Below are 15,616 nucleotides of genomic sequence, written 5' to 3'. Positions count from 1 at the left end.
CCCCAAACCCTAATCTTTTCCCTTTCCTTCCCAGCCCCCAAACCCTGCCCTCTGTACCTTTCTCACCACCCGCTTCCCTTCTCCTGTCATCCCCCTACCACCCGGGAAAAAAAGAGATTGCCCCCTCCTTCCACTAGCCCACCCTCCCACCCAAAGAACAACTTCTTCTGCGCAGCTTGTTTTCTAGGCAGCAGCGCTATTGTGATGTCATCGGGGGGCATTGTGACAAGCCGCCAGTGTTCCGTCTCTTCATGTTGTGCACAGTTCAAACGGAAAATACATCAACAGGCAGACTACAGAAAAGCTTACTATCAAAGGTTAGAGGGGGGCTTTCTCAGAGGGCTTTTTACAGTTTTTCTATTCCCAATTAGCCGTTTAAGTGTACTTATTGAAAGTAGTAATTCTTTCATAGGCCGCCCTTTCTTAGTATTTGACGTTCCTTATATTGCGGTATGAGGCTTCGCAGTAGGTTGCAAACATTCATCACCCATGACTGTCCCCAATTGAGCTCAGAAGCTCAATGTCTATCATGACCTCTCTTTTAGAATGTCCAAGAGCAAGCAAACTATTCCTCCAGGAGAGGGCGCCAACAGACTACTAAAGAGATCATCATTACTCAAAGAAAACCCCAAAAACCAATGCATGATAGGAATAAACAGGTAACTTTCTTTGGAGTGGAAGCGGAGAGATCGCACCAGATGCCAATTCTAGATGTTATCACACCTGTGGTCACTGCAGCAGCAGGTGAATCCACTTTGTCCAAAAGGGATCTATTCCATTCAATTGCAAATGATCTAGATAAGACAGAGAACTGCAGCACGGGGACATAGCCGAGTTGGTCAGGTTGAGTGGTGATGAGTTTGCTATTTGGATGAATAAAGAAAGTCAAAAGTGTGAAAGATAAAAAACAAAAGGAGGAAGTGTGAAAAGTGAATGGGCCAAATTGAGGTGCATATGAAGACGTATGCTTTCTTCCAATTCATTAAATCGGGCTAATATGAATCAGGTGAATTGAGTTCTGCTTTTGGAAACTGGGTTAAGAAGGGGTGCACCGTTCCTGGAGGTACTGCAATACCAGGTCAATGCGTGGAGTGGACAGAGCAAGCTCTTTTTCCATCTCCCTGTTCTAAAAATCCATTTAATATATGGTCCCCAGATAGGGGACGTATCAGATATTAAACTGATAAGAACAGATACTACACTTGATCTTAGCCAAAAGGCCGAGAAGCGATAACCAGAATTGGTTTGGGCCTCGAGTGGCACCCTGGCCTATGCCGGACACATCTTAGGGAGAGAGAGCGAGAGGGAGACAAACCCACGCCTACACAAGACATTTTGTCACCCAAGCCAACCCTTGAAAAGGCTGCTTTGCAGAGCCAAAACAAGAAGAATGGTGCGTTTTGCAGCCGCCGCCCACTGCAATGAATCTGAATAACTCCTCCTTTAGGGCGCAAGCAACTCCCCTCCCCCTTGCAGTCTTTCCAATTCACGATACAAAAAGACGGACAGGACAGGTTGCCTGACTTTCCGTCACTGCCACCCTTTGCCATCCTTACCCGTAGAAAGCCCTTTCATCATCCCCAAACCCTAATCTTTTCCCTTTCCTTCCCAGCCCCCAAACCCTGCCCTCTGTACCTTTCTCACCACCCGCTTCCCTTCTCCTGTCATCCCCCTACCACCCGGGAAAAAAAGAGATTGCCCCCTCCTTCCACTAGCCCACCCTCCCACCCAAAGAACAACTTCTTCTGCGCAGCTTGTTTTCTAGGCAGCAGCGCTATTGTGATGTCATCGGGGGGCATTGTGACAAGCCGCCAGTGTTCCGTCTCTTCATGTTGTGCACAGTTCAAACGGAAAATACATCAACAGGCAGACTACAGAAAAGCTTACTATCAAAGGTTAGAGGGGGGCTTTCTCAGAGGGCTTTTTACAGTTTTTCTATTCCCAATTAGCCGTTTAAGTGTACTTATTGAAAGTAGTAATTCTTTCATAGGCCGCCCTTTCTTAGTATTTGACGTTCCTTATATTGCGGTATGAGGCTTCGCAGTAGGTTGCAAACATTCATCACCCATGACTGTCCCCAATTGAGCTCAGAAGCTCAATGTCTATCATGACCTCTCTTTTAGAATGTCCAAGAGCAAGCAAACTATTCCTCCAGGAGAGGGCGCCAACAGACTACTAAAGAGATCATCATTACTCAAAGAAAACCCCAAAAACCAATGCATGATAGGAATAAACAGGTAACTTTCTTTGGAGTGGAAGCGGAGAGATCGCACCAGATGCCAATTCTAGATGTTATCACACCTGTGGTCACTGCAGCAGCAGGTGAATCCACTTTGTCCAAAAGGGATCTATTCCATTCAATTGCAAATGATCTAGATAAGACAGAGAACTGCAGCACGGGGACATAGCCGAGTTGGTCAGGTTGAGTGGTGATGAGTTTGCTATTTGGATGAATAAAGAAAGTCAAAAGTGTGAAAGATAAAAAACAAAAGGAGGAAGTGTGAAAAGTGAATGGGCCAAATTGAGGTGCATATGAAGACGTATGCTTTCTTCCAATTCATTAAATCGGGCTAATATGAATCAGGTGAATTGAGTTCTGCTTTTGGAAACTGGGTTAAGAAGGGGTGCACCGTTCCTGGAGGTACTGCAATACCAGGTCAATGCGTGGAGTGGACAGAGCAAGCTCTTTTTCCATCTCCCTGTTCTAAAAATCCATTTAATATATGGTCCCCAGATAGGGGACGTATCAGATATTAAACTGATAAGAACAGATACTACACTTGATCTTAGCCAAAAGGCCGAGAAGCGATAACCAGAATTGGTTTGGGCCTCGAGTGGCACCCTGGCCTATGCCGGACACATCTTAGGGAGAGAGAGCGAGAGGGAGACAAACCCACGCCTACACAAGACATTTTGTCACCCAAGCCAACCCTTGAAAAGGCTGCTTTGCAGAGCCAAAACAAGAAGAATGGTGCGTTTTGCAGCCGCCGCCCACTGCAATGAATCTGAATAACTCCTCCTTTAGGGCGCAAGCAACTCCCCTCCCCCTTGCAGTCTTTCCAATTCACGATACAAAAAGACGGACAGGACAGGTTGCCTGACTTTCCGTCACTGCCACCCTTTGCCATCCTTACCCGTAGAAATCCCTTTCATCATCCCCAAACCCTAATCTTTTCCCTTTCCTTCCCAGCCCCCAAACCCTGCCCTCTGTACCTTTCTCACCACCCGCTTCCCTTCTCCTGTCATCCCCCTACCACCCGGGAAAAAAAGAGATTGCCCCCTCCTTCCACTAGCCCACCCTCCCACCCAAAGAACAACTTCTTCTGCGCAGCTTGTTTTCTAGGCAGCAGCGCTATTGTGATGTCATCGGGGGGCATTGTGACAAGCCGCCAGTGTTCCGTCTCTTCATGTTGTGCACAGTTCAAACGGAAAATACATCAACAGGCAGACTACAGAAAAGCTTACTATCAAAGGTTAGAGGGGGGCTTTCTCAGAGGGCTTTTTACAGTTTTTCTATTCCCAATTAGCCGTTTAAGTGTACTTATTGAAAGTAGTAATTCTTTCATAGGCCGCCCTTTCTTAGTATTTGACGTTCCTTATATTGCGGTATGAGGCTTCGCAGTAGGTTGCAAACATTCATCACCCATGACTGTCCCCAATTGAGCTCAGAAGCTCAATGTCTATCATGACCTCTCTTTTAGAATGTCCAAGAGCAAGCAAACTATTCCTCCAGGAGAGGGCGCCAACAGACTACTAAAGAGATCATCATTACTCAAAGAAAACCCCAAAAACCAATGCATGATAGGAATAAACAGGTAACTTTCTTTGGAGTGGAAGCGGAGAGATCGCACCAGATGCCAATTCTAGATGTTATCACACCTGTGGTCACTGCAGCAGCAGGTGAATCCACTTTGTCCAAAAGGGATCTATTCCATTCAATTGCAAATGATCTAGATAAGACAGAGAACTGCAGCACGGGGACATAGCCGAGTTGGTCAGGTTGAGTGGTGATGAGTTTGCTATTTGGATGAATAAAGAAAGTCAAAAGTGTGAAAGATAAAAAACAAAAGGAGGAAGTGTGAAAAGTGAATGGGCCAAATTGAGGTGCATATGAAGACGTATGCTTTCTTCCAATTCATTAAATCGGGCTAATATGAATCAGGTGAATTGAGTTCTGCTTTTGGAAACTGGGTTAAGAAGGGGTGCACCGTTCCTGGAGGTACTGCAATACCAGGTCAATGCGTGGAGTGGACAGAGCAAGCTCTTTTTCCATCTCCCTGTTCTAAAAATCCATTTAATATATGGTCCCCAGATAGGGGACGTATCAGATATTAAACTGATAAGAACAGATTTTTTTGATTTAATGAAGCTTTCCAAAGCACCACAAAAAATGCATGACCGAAGTCACACCAAAAACAGTGCAAAGGCTAGGATTCGTGTGGACCCCACCGTGAGGAGAGAGTCCCCAAAAATCAACCCCGTCCCTCCGAGCCAGAAGGCCACAGCAAGGGTCAGGGATCTTCGGTGCTCCCCCAAGCCGAAGCCTGGTTGAGCCTTGTCGTTGCTCCCAGCGTCCACCCAGGCATCTTACCCAAGTGGAGTAGAGAGCTACTAGTTGTTGGTTTCGCAGCCGAAACTGCCCGGACCGTCAACCGGTGTTGGTTTCTCAGCCCAAGGCTAACCGGACCTCCAACCGGATGTTGGTTTCTCAGCCGAAGCTGACCCAGACCTCCAACCGGGTGTTGGTTTCTCAGCCGAAGCTGACCCGGACCTCCAACCGGGTGTTAGTTTCTCAGCCCAAAGCTGACCAGACCTCCAACCGGGATTATAAAAATTTCCCTTCCTAGCCAGAAGGCCGGGATAGGGTAATATGCTCATAAAGTATGAAAAGGCAAGGTACGGTGTGCTACAGAGCCCAAGGCTTGCCGGGGTCCCAAGCCAGCAAGCTCAGACTCACTCCAGGGTCGTCAGTCCTGGGGCACGTTGTACCATAGCCCCCCACCCTTACTCAGTCTAATGGCCTCGATCCTGGTAGGGCCATGTTTTCCACTAGATGAATATACTATCCACCCAGAGTACTAGCAAGCGCAACCTTCCAGTGTGCATTGTATCATTGTACTAAGGTGGCCTGGAGCTTAAACCACCTCTTCGAACAACACTACACTTGATCTTAGCCAAAAGGCCGAGAAGCGATAACCAGAATTGGTTTGGGCCTCGAGTGGCACCCTGGCCTATGCCGGACACATCTTAGGGAGAGAGAGCGAGAGGGAGACAAACCCACGCCTACACAAGACATTTTGTCACCCAAGCCAACCCTTGAAAAGGCTGCTTTGCAGAGCCAAAACAAGAAGAATGGTGCGTTTTGCAGCCGCCGCCCACTGCAATGAATCTGAATAACTCCTCCTTTAGGGCGCAAGCAACTCCCCTCCCCCTTGCAGTCTTTCCAATTCACGATACAAAAAGACGGACAGGACAGGTTGCCTGACTTTCCGTCACTGCCACCCTTTGCCATCCTTACCCGTAGAAAGCCCTTTCATCATCCCCAAACCCTAATCTTTTCCCTTTCCTTCCCAGCCCCCAAACCCTGCCCTCTGTACCTTTCTCACCACCCGCTTCCCTTCTCCTGTCATCCCCCTACCACCCGGGAAAAAAAGAGATTGCCCCCTCCTTCCACTAGCCCACCCTCCCACCCAAAGAACAACTTCTTCTGCGCAGCTTGTTTTCTAGGCAGCAGCGCTATTGTGATGTCATCGGGGGGCATTGTGACAAGCCGCCAGTGTTCCGTCTCTTCATGTTGTGCACAGTTCAAACGGAAAATACATCAACAGGCAGACTACAGAAAAGCTTACTATCAAAGGTTAGAGGGGGGCTTTCTCAGAGGGCTTTTTACAGTTTTTCTATTCCCAATTAGCCGTTTAAGTGTACTTATTGAAAGTAGTAATTCTTTCATAGGCCGCCCTTTCTTAGTATTTGACGTTCCTTATATTGCGGTATGAGGCTTCGCAGTAGGTTGCAAACATTCATCACCCATGACTGTCCCCAATTGAGCTCAGAAGCTCAATGTCTATCATGACCTCTCTTTTAGAATGTCCAAGAGCAAGCAAACTATTCCTCCAGGAGAGGGCGCCAACAGACTACTAAAGAGATCATCATTACTCAAAGAAAACCCCAAAAACCAATGCATGATAGGAATAAACAGGTAACTTTCTTTGGAGTGGAAGCGGAGAGATCGCACCAGATGCCAATTCTAGATGTTATCACACCTGTGGTCACTGCAGCAGCAGGTGAATCCACTTTGTCCAAAAGGGATCTATTCCATTCAATTGCAAATGATCTAGATAAGACAGAGAACTGCAGCACGGGGACATAGCCGAGTTGGTCAGGTTGAGTGGTGATGAGTTTGCTATTTGGATGAATAAAGAAAGTCAAAAGTGTGAAAGATAAAAAACAAAAGGAGGAAGTGTGAAAAGTGAATGGGCCAAATTGAGGTGCATATGAAGACGTATGCTTTCTTCCAATTCATTAAATCGGGCTAATATGAATCAGGTGAATTGAGTTCTGCTTTTGGAAACTGGGTTAAGAAGGGGTGCACCGTTCCTGGAGGTACTGCAATACCAGGTCAATGCGTGGAGTGGACAGAGCAAGCTCTTTTTCCATCTCCCTGTTCTAAAAATCCATTTAATATATGGTCCCCAGATAGGGGACGTATCAGATATTAAACTGATAAGAACAGATACTACACTTGATCTTAGCCAAAAGGCCGAGAAGCGATAACCAGAATTGGTTTGGGCCTCGAGTGGCACCCTGGCCTATGCCGGACACATCTTAGGGAGAGAGAGCGAGAGGGAGACAAACCCACGCCTACACAAGACATTTTGTCACCCAAGCCAACCCTTGAAAAGGCTGCTTTGCAGAGCCAAAACAAGAAGAATGGTGCGTTTTGCAGCCGCCGCCCACTGCAATGAATCTGAATAACTCCTCCTTTAGGGCGCAAGCAACTCCCCTCCCCCTTGCAGTCTTTCCAATTCACGATACAAAAAGACGGACAGGACAGGTTGCCTGACTTTCCGTCACTGCCACCCTTTGCCATCCTTACCCGTAGAAAGCCCTTTCATCATCCCCAAACCCTAATCTTTTCCCTTTCCTTCCCAGCCCCCAAACCCTGCCCTCTGTACCTTTCTCACCACCCGCTTCCCTTCTCCTGTCATCCCCCTACCACCCGGGAAAAAAAGAGATTGCCCCCTCCTTCCACTAGCCCACCCTCCCACCCAAAGAACAACTTCTTCTGCGCAGCTTGTTTTCTAGGCAGCAGCGCTATTGTGATGTCATCGGGGGGCATTGTGACAAGCCGCCAGTGTTCCGTCTCTTCATGTTGTGCACAGTTCAAACGGAAAATACATCAACAGGCAGACTACAGAAAAGCTTACTATCAAAGGTTAGAGGGGGGCTTTCTCAGAGGGCTTTTTACAGTTTTTCTATTCCCAATTAGCCGTTTAAGTGTACTTATTGAAAGTAGTAATTCTTTCATAGGCCGCCCTTTCTTAGTATTTGACGTTCCTTATATTGCGGTATGAGGCTTCGCAGTAGGTTGCAAACATTCATCACCCATGACTGTCCCCAATTGAGCTCAGAAGCTCAATGTCTATCATGACCTCTCTTTTAGAATGTCCAAGAGCAAGCAAACTATTCCTCCAGGAGAGGGCGCCAACAGACTACTAAAGAGATCATCATTACTCAAAGAAAACCCCAAAAACCAATGCATGATAGGAATAAACAGGTAACTTTCTTTGGAGTGGAAGCGGAGAGATCGCACCAGATGCCAATTCTAGATGTTATCACACCTGTGGTCACTGCAGCAGCAGGTGAATCCACTTTGTCCAAAAGGGATCTATTCCATTCAATTGCAAATGATCTAGATAAGACAGAGAACTGCAGCACGGGGACATAGCCGAGTTGGTCAGGTTGAGTGGTGATGAGTTTGCTATTTGGATGAATAAAGAAAGTCAAAAGTGTGAAAGATAAAAAACAAAAGGAGGAAGTGTGAAAAGTGAATGGGCCAAATTGAGGTGCATATGAAGACGTATGCTTTCTTCCAATTCATTAAATCGGGCTAATATGAATCAGGTGAATTGAGTTCTGCTTTTGGAAACTGGGTTAAGAAGGGGTGCACCGTTCCTGGAGGTACTGCAATACCAGGTCAATGCGTGGAGTGGACAGAGCAAGCTCTTTTTCCATCTCCCTGTTCTAAAAATCCATTTAATATATGGTCCCCAGATAGGGGACGTATCAGATATTAAACTGATAAGAACAGATACTACACTTGATCTTAGCCAAAAGGCCGAGAAGCGATAACCAGAATTGGTTTGGGCCTCGAGTGGCACCCTGGCCTATGCCGGACACATCTTAGGGAGAGAGAGCGAGAGGGAGACAAACCCACGCCTACACAAGACATTTTGTCACCCAAGCCAACCCTTGAAAAGGCTGCTTTGCAGAGCCAAAACAAGAAGAATGGTGCGTTTTGCAGCCGCCGCCCACTGCAATGAATCTGAATAACTCCTCCTTTAGGGCGCAAGCAACTCCCCTCCCCCTTGCAGTCTTTCCAATTCACGATACAAAAAGACGGACAGGACAGGTTGCCTGACTTTCCGTCACTGCCACCCTTTGCCATCCTTACCCGTTACCCGTAGAAAGCCCTTATCATCATCCCCAAACCCTAATCTTTTCCCTTTCCTTCCCAGCCCCCAAACCCTGCCCTCTGTACCTTTCTCACCACCCGCTTCCCTTCTCCTGTCATCCCCCTACCACCCGGGAAAAAAAGAGATTGCCCCCTCCTTCCACTAGCCCACCCTCCCACCCAAAGAACAACTTCTTCTGCGCAGCTTGTTTTCTAGGCAGCAGCGCTATTGTGATGTCATCGGGGGGCATTGTGACAAGCCGCCAGTGTTCCGTCTCTTCATGTTGTGCACAGTTCAAACGGAAAATACATCAACAGGCAGACTACAGAAAAGCTTACTATCAAAGGTTAGAGGGGGGCTTTCTCAGAGGGCTTTTTACAGTTTTTCTATTCCCAATTAGCCGTTTAAGTGTACTTATTGAAAGTAGTAATTCTTTCATAGGCCGCCCTTTCTTAGTATTTGACGTTCCTTATATTGCGGTATGAGGCTTCGCAGTAGGTTGCAAACATTCATCACCCATGACTGTCCCCAATTGAGCTCAGAAGCTCAATGTCTATCATGACCTCTCTTTTAGAATGTCCAAGAGCAAGCAAACTATTCCTCCAGGAGAGGGCGCCAACAGACTACTAAAGAGATCATCATTACTCAAAGAAAACCCCAAAAACCAATGCATGATAGGAATAAACAGGTAACTTTCTTTGGAGTGGAAGCGGAGAGATCGCACCAGATGCCAATTCTAGATGTTATCACACCTGTGGTCACTGCAGCAGCAGGTGAATCCACTTTGTCCAAAAGGGATCTATTCCATTCAATTGCAAATGATCTAGATAAGACAGAGAACTGCAGCACGGGGACATAGCCGAGTTGGTCAGGTTGAGTGGTGATGAGTTTGCTATTTGGATGAATAAAGAAAGTCAAAAGTGTGAAAGATAAAAAACAAAAGGAGGAAGTGTGAAAAGTGAATGGGCCAAATTGAGGTGCATATGAAGACGTATGCTTTCTTCCAATTCATTAAATCGGGCTAATATGAATCAGGTGAATTGAGTTCTGCTTTTGGAAACTGGGTTAAGAAGGGGTGCACCGTTCCTGGAGGTACTGCAATACCAGGTCAATGCGTGGAGTGGACAGAGCAAGCTCTTTTTCCATCTCCCTGTTCTAAAAATCCATTTAATATATGGTCCCCAGATAGGGGACGTATCAGATATTAAACTGATAAGAACAGATACTACACTTGATCTTAGCCAAAAGGCCGAGAAGCGATAACCAGAATTGGTTTGGGCCTCGAGTGGCACCCTGGCCTATGCCGGACACATCTTAGGGAGAGAGAGCGAGAGGGAGACAAACCCACGCCTACACAAGACATTTTGTCACCCAAGCCAACCCTTGAAAAGGCTGCTTTGCAGAGCCAAAACAAGAAGAATGGTGCGTTTTGCAGCCGCCGCCCACTGCAATGAATCTGAATAACTCCTCCTTTAGGGCGCAAGCAACTCCCCTCCCCCTTGCAGTCTTTCCAATTCACGATACAAAAAGACGGACAGGACAGGTTGCCTGACTTTCCGTCACTGCCACCCTTTGCCATCCTTACCCGTAGAAAGCCCTTTCATCATCCCCAAACCCTAATCTTTTCCCTTTCCTTCCCAGCCCCCAAACCCTGCCCTCTGTACCTTTCTCACCACCCGCTTCCCTTCTCCTGTCATCCCCCTACCACCCGGGAAAAAAAGAGATTGCCCCCTCCTTCCACTAGCCCACCCTCCCACCCAAAGAACAACTTCTTCTGCGCAGCTTGTTTTCTAGGCAGCAGCGCTATTGTGATGTCATCGGGGGGCATTGTGACAAGCCGCCAGTGTTCCGTCTCTTCATGTTGTGCACAGTTCAAACGGAAAATACATCAACAGGCAGACTACAGAAAAGCTTACTATCAAAGGTTAGAGGGGGGCTTTCTCAGAGGGCTTTTTACAGTTTTTCTATTCCCAATTAGCCGTTTAAGTGTACTTATTGAAAGTAGTAATTCTTTCATAGGCCGCCCTTTCTTAGTATTTGACGTTCCTTATATTGCGGTATGAGGCTTCGCAGTAGGTTGCAAACATTCATCACCCATGACTGTCCCCAATTGAGCTCAGAAGCTCAATGTCTATCATGACCTCTCTTTTAGAATGTCCAAGAGCAAGCAAACTATTCCTCCAGGAGAGGGCGCCAACAGACTACTAAAGAGATCATCATTACTCAAAGAAAACCCCAAAAACCAATGCATGATAGGAATAAACAGGTAACTTTCTTTGGAGTGGAAGCGGAGAGATCGCACCAGATGCCAATTCTAGATGTTATCACACCTGTGGTCACTGCAGCAGCAGGTGAATCCACTTTGTCCAAAAGGGATCTATTCCATTCAATTGCAAATGATCTAGATAAGACAGAGAACTGCAGCACGGGGACATAGCCGAGTTGGTCAGGTTGAGTGGTGATGAGTTTGCTATTTGGATGAATAAAGAAAGTCAAAAGTGTGAAAGATAAAAAACAAAAGGAGGAAGTGTGAAAAGTGAATGGGCCAAATTGAGGTGCATATGAAGACGTATGCTTTCTTCCAATTCATTAAATCGGGCTAATATGAATCAGGTGAATTGAGTTCTGCTTTTGGAAACTGGGTTAAGAAGGGGTGCACCGTTCCTGGAGGTACTGCAATACCAGGTCAATGCGTGGAGTGGACAGAGCAAGCTCTTTTTCCATCTCCCTGTTCTAAAAATCCATTTAATATATGGTCCCCAGATAGGGGACGTATCAGATATTAAACTGATAAGAACAGATACTACACTTGATCTTAGCCAAAAGGCCGAGAAGCGATAACCAGAATTGGTTTGGGCCTCGAGTGGCACCCTGGCCTATGCCGGACACATCTTAGGGAGAGAGAGCGAGAGGGAGACAAACCCACGCCTACACAAGACATTTTGTCACCCAAGCCAACCCTTGAAAAGGCTGCTTTGCAGAGCCAAAACAAGAAGAATGGTGCGTTTTGCAGCCGCCGCCCACTGCAATGAATCTGAATAACTCCTCCTTTAGGGCGCAAGCAACTCCCCTCCCCCTTGCAGTCTTTCCAATTCACGATACAAAAAGACGGACAGGACAGGTTGCCTGACTTTCCGTCACTGCCACCCTTTGCCATCCTTACCCGTAGAAAGCCCTTTCATCATCCCCAAACCCTAATCTTTTCCCTTTCCTTCCCAGCCCCCAAACCCTGCCCTCTGTACCTTTCTCACCACCCGCTTCCCTTCTCCTGTCATCCCCCTACCACCCGGGAAAAAAAGAGATTGCCCCCTCCTTCCACTAGCCCACCCTCCCACCCAAAGAACAACTTCTTCTGCGCAGCTTGTTTTCTAGGCAGCAGCGCTATTGTGATGTCATCGGGGGGCATTGTGACAAGCCGCCAGTGTTCCGTCTCTTCATGTTGTGCACAGTTCAAACGGAAAATACATCAACAGGCAGACTACAGAAAAGCTTACTATCAAAGGTTAGAGGGGGGCTTTCTCAGAGGGCTTTTTACAGTTTTTCTATTCCCAATTAGCCGTTTAAGTGTACTTATTGAAAGTAGTAATTCTTTCATAGGCCGCCCTTTCTTAGTATTTGACGTTCCTTATATTGCGGTATGAGGCTTCGCAGTAGGTTGCAAACATTCATCACCCATGACTGTCCCCAATTGAGCTCAGAAGCTCAATGTCTATCATGACCTCTCTTTTAGAATGTCCAAGAGCAAGCAAACTATTCCTCCAGGAGAGGGCGCCAACAGACTACTAAAGAGATCATCATTACTCAAAGAAAACCCCAAAAACCAATGCATGATAGGAATAAACAGGTAACTTTCTTTGGAGTGGAAGCGGAGAGATCGCACCAGATGCCAATTCTAGATGTTATCACACCTGTGGTCACTGCAGCAGCAGGTGAATCCACTTTGTCCAAAAGGGATCTATTCCATTCAATTGCAAATGATCTAGATAAGACAGAGAACTGCAGCACGGGGACATAGCCGAGTTGGTCAGGTTGAGTGGTGATGAGTTTGCTATTTGGATGAATAAAGAAAGTCAAAAGTGTGAAAGATAAAAAACAAAAGGAGGAAGTGTGAAAAGTGAATGGGCCAAATTGAGGTGCATATGAAGACGTATGCTTTCTTCCAATTCATTAAATCGGGCTAATATGAATCAGGTGAATTGAGTTCTGCTTTTGGAAACTGGGTTAAGAAGGGGTGCACCGTTCCTGGAGGTACTGCAATACCAGGTCAATGCGTGGAGTGGACAGAGCAAGCTCTTTTTCCATCTCCCTGTTCTAAAAATCCATTTAATATATGGTCCCCAGATAGGGGACGTATCAGATATTAAACTGATAAGAACAGATACTACACTTGATCTTAGCCAAAAGGCCGAGAAGCGATAACCAGAATTGGTTTGGGCCTCGAGTGGCACCCTGGCCTATGCCGGACACATCTTAGGGAGAGAGAGCGAGAGGGAGACAAACCCACGCCTACACAAGACATTTTGTCACCCAAGCCAACCCTTGAAAAGGCTGCTTTGCAGAGCCAAAACAAGAAGAATGGTGCGTTTTGCAGCCGCCGCCCACTGCAATGAATCTGAATAACTCCTCCTTTAGGGCGCAAGCAACTCCCCTCCCCCTTGCAGTCTTTCCAATTCACGATACAAAAAGACGGACAGGACAGGTTGCCTGACTTTCCGTCACTGCCACCCTTTGCCATCCTTACCCGTAGAAAGCCCTTTCATCATCCCCAAACCCTAATCTTTTCCCTTTCCTTCCCAGCCCCCAAACCCTGCCCTCTGTACCTTTCTCACCACCCGCTTCCCTTCTCCTGTCATCCCCCTACCACCCGGGAAAAAAAGAGATTGCCCCCTCCTTCCACTAGCCCACCCTCCCACCCAAAGAACAACTTCTTCTGCGCAGCTTGTTTTCTAGGCAGCAGCGCTATTGTGATGTCATCGGGGGGCATTGTGACAAGCCGCCAGTGTTCCGTCTCTTCATGTTGTGCACAGTTCAAACGGAAAATACATCAACAGGCAGACTACAGAAAAGCTTACTATCAAAGGTTAGAGGGGGGCTTTCTCAGAGGGCTTTTTACAGTTTTTCTATTCCCAATTAGCCGTTTAAGTGTACTTATTGAAAGTAGTAATTCTTTCATAGGCCGCCCTTTCTTAGTATTTGACGTTCCTTATATTGCGGTATGAGGCTTCGCAGTAGGTTGCAAACATTCATCACCCATGACTGTCCCCAATTGAGCTCAGAAGCTCAATGTCTATCATGACCTCTCTTTTAGAATGTCCAAGAGCAAGCAAACTATTCCTCCAGGAGAGGGCGCCAACAGACTACTAAAGAGATCATCATTACTCAAAGAAAACCCCAAAAACCAATGCATGATAGGAATAAACAGGTAACTTTCTTTGGAGTGGAAGCGGAGAGATCGCACCAGATGCCAATTCTAGATGTTATCACACCTGTGGTCACTGCAGCAGCAGGTGAATCCACTTTGTCCAAAAGGGATCTATTCCATTCAATTGCAAATGATCTAGATAAGACAGAGAACTGCAGCACGGGGACATAGCCGAGTTGGTCAGGTTGAGTGGTGATGAGTTTGCTATTTGGATGAATAAAGAAAGTCAAAAGTGTGAAAGATAAAAAACAAAAGGAGGAAGTGTGAAAAGTGAATGGGCCAAATTGAGGTGCATATGAAGACGTATGCTTTCTTCCAATTCATTAAATCGGGCTAATATGAATCAGGTGAATTGAGTTCTGCTTTTGGAAACTGGGTTAAGAAGGGGTGCACCGTTCCTGGAGGTACTGCAATACCAGGTCAATGCGTGGAGTGGACAGAGCAAGCTCTTTTTCCATCTCCCTGTTCTAAAAATCCATTTAATATATGGTCCCCAGATAGGGGACGTATCAGATATTAAACTGATAAGAACAGATACTACACTTGATCTTAGCCAAAAGGCCGAGAAGCGATAACCAGAATTGGTTTGGGCCTCGAGTGGCACCCTGGCCTATGCCGGACACATCTTAGGGAGAGAGAGCGAGAGGGAGACAAACCCACGCCTACACAAGACATTTTGTCACCCAAGCCAACCCTTGAAAAGGCTGCTTTGCAGAGCCAAAACAAGAAGAATGGTGCGTTTTGCAGCCGCCGCCCACTGCAATGAATCTGAATAACTCCTCCTTTAGGGCGCAAGCAACTCCCCTCCCCCTTGCAGTCTTTCCAATTCACGATACAAAAAGACGGACAGGACAGGTTGCCTGACTTTCCGTCACTGCCACCCTTTGCCATCCTTACCCGTAGAAAGCCCTTTCATCATCCCCAAACCCTAATCTTTTCCCTTTCCTTCCCAGCCCCCAAACCCTGCCCTCTGTACCTTTCTCACCACCCGCTTCCCTTCTCCTGTCATCCCCCTACCACCCGGGAAAAAAAGAGATTGCCCCCTCCTTCCACTAGCCCACCCTCCCACCCAAAGAACAACTTCTTCTGCGCAGCTTGTTTTCTAGGCAGCAGCGCTATTGTGATGTCATCGGGGGGCATTGTGACAAGCCGCCAGTGTTCCGTCTCTTCATGTTGTGCACAGTTCAAACGGAAAATACATCAACAGGCAGACTACAGAAAAGCTTACTATCAAAGGTTAGAGGGGGGCTTTCTCAGAGGGCTTTTTACAGTTTTTCTATTCCCAATTAGCCGTTTAAGTGTACTTATTGAAAGTAGTAATTCTTTCATAGGCCGCCCTTTCTTAGTATTTGACGTTCCTTATATTGCGGTATGAGGCTTCGCAGTAGGTTGCAAACATTCATCACCCATGACTGTCCCCAATTGAGCTCAGAAGCTCAATGTCTATCATGACCTCTCTTTTAGAATGTCCAAGAGCAAGCAAACTATTCCTCCAGGAGAGGGCGCCAACAGACTACTA

The 15,616-nt window shown here is 46.7% G+C and overlaps 9 non-coding genes across 9 annotated transcripts; all 9 read right to left on the bottom strand.

Annotated features, from left to right (window-relative positions):
* Nucleotides 1-1,041: 1,041 nt before the first annotated feature.
* LOC142266841 (U2 spliceosomal RNA) lies at nt 1,042-1,232 on the bottom strand. The gene has a single exon (XR_012732826.1). It is a non-coding gene; the product is annotated as a U2 spliceosomal RNA (small nuclear RNA).
* Nucleotides 1,233-2,619: 1,387 nt separating this feature from the next.
* Nucleotides 2,620-2,810, bottom strand: LOC142266840 (U2 spliceosomal RNA). The gene has a single exon (XR_012732825.1). It is a non-coding gene; the product is annotated as a U2 spliceosomal RNA (small nuclear RNA).
* A 1,387-nt stretch (nt 2,811-4,197) lies between these two features.
* LOC142266812 (U2 spliceosomal RNA) lies at nt 4,198-4,396 on the bottom strand. Its single transcript, XR_012732809.1, has one exon. It is a non-coding gene; the product is annotated as a U2 spliceosomal RNA (small nuclear RNA).
* A 2,185-nt stretch (nt 4,397-6,581) lies between these two features.
* On the bottom strand, nt 6,582-6,772 carry LOC142266839 (U2 spliceosomal RNA). Its single transcript, XR_012732824.1, has one exon. It is a non-coding gene; the product is annotated as a U2 spliceosomal RNA (small nuclear RNA).
* A 1,387-nt stretch (nt 6,773-8,159) lies between these two features.
* On the bottom strand, nt 8,160-8,350 carry LOC142266836 (U2 spliceosomal RNA). Its single transcript, XR_012732822.1, has one exon. It is a non-coding gene; the product is annotated as a U2 spliceosomal RNA (small nuclear RNA).
* A 1,395-nt stretch (nt 8,351-9,745) lies between these two features.
* Nucleotides 9,746-9,936, bottom strand: LOC142266835 (U2 spliceosomal RNA). Its single transcript, XR_012732821.1, has one exon. It is a non-coding gene; the product is annotated as a U2 spliceosomal RNA (small nuclear RNA).
* Nucleotides 9,937-11,323: 1,387 nt separating this feature from the next.
* On the bottom strand, nt 11,324-11,514 carry LOC142266834 (U2 spliceosomal RNA). Its single transcript, XR_012732820.1, has one exon. It is a non-coding gene; the product is annotated as a U2 spliceosomal RNA (small nuclear RNA).
* A 1,387-nt stretch (nt 11,515-12,901) lies between these two features.
* LOC142266833 (U2 spliceosomal RNA) lies at nt 12,902-13,092 on the bottom strand. The gene has a single exon (XR_012732819.1). It is a non-coding gene; the product is annotated as a U2 spliceosomal RNA (small nuclear RNA).
* A 1,387-nt stretch (nt 13,093-14,479) lies between these two features.
* On the bottom strand, nt 14,480-14,670 carry LOC142266832 (U2 spliceosomal RNA). The gene has a single exon (XR_012732818.1). It is a non-coding gene; the product is annotated as a U2 spliceosomal RNA (small nuclear RNA).
* Nucleotides 14,671-15,616: the final 946 nt, after the last annotated feature.

The sequence above is a fragment of the Anomaloglossus baeobatrachus genome, unplaced genomic scaffold, assembly GCF_048569485.1.
Source record: "Anomaloglossus baeobatrachus isolate aAnoBae1 unplaced genomic scaffold, aAnoBae1.hap1 Scaffold_2916, whole genome shotgun sequence".
Lineage (NCBI taxonomy): Eukaryota > Metazoa > Chordata > Amphibia > Anura > Aromobatidae > Anomaloglossus > Anomaloglossus baeobatrachus.
This window is presented reverse-complemented; position numbering and strand designations above follow the sequence as displayed.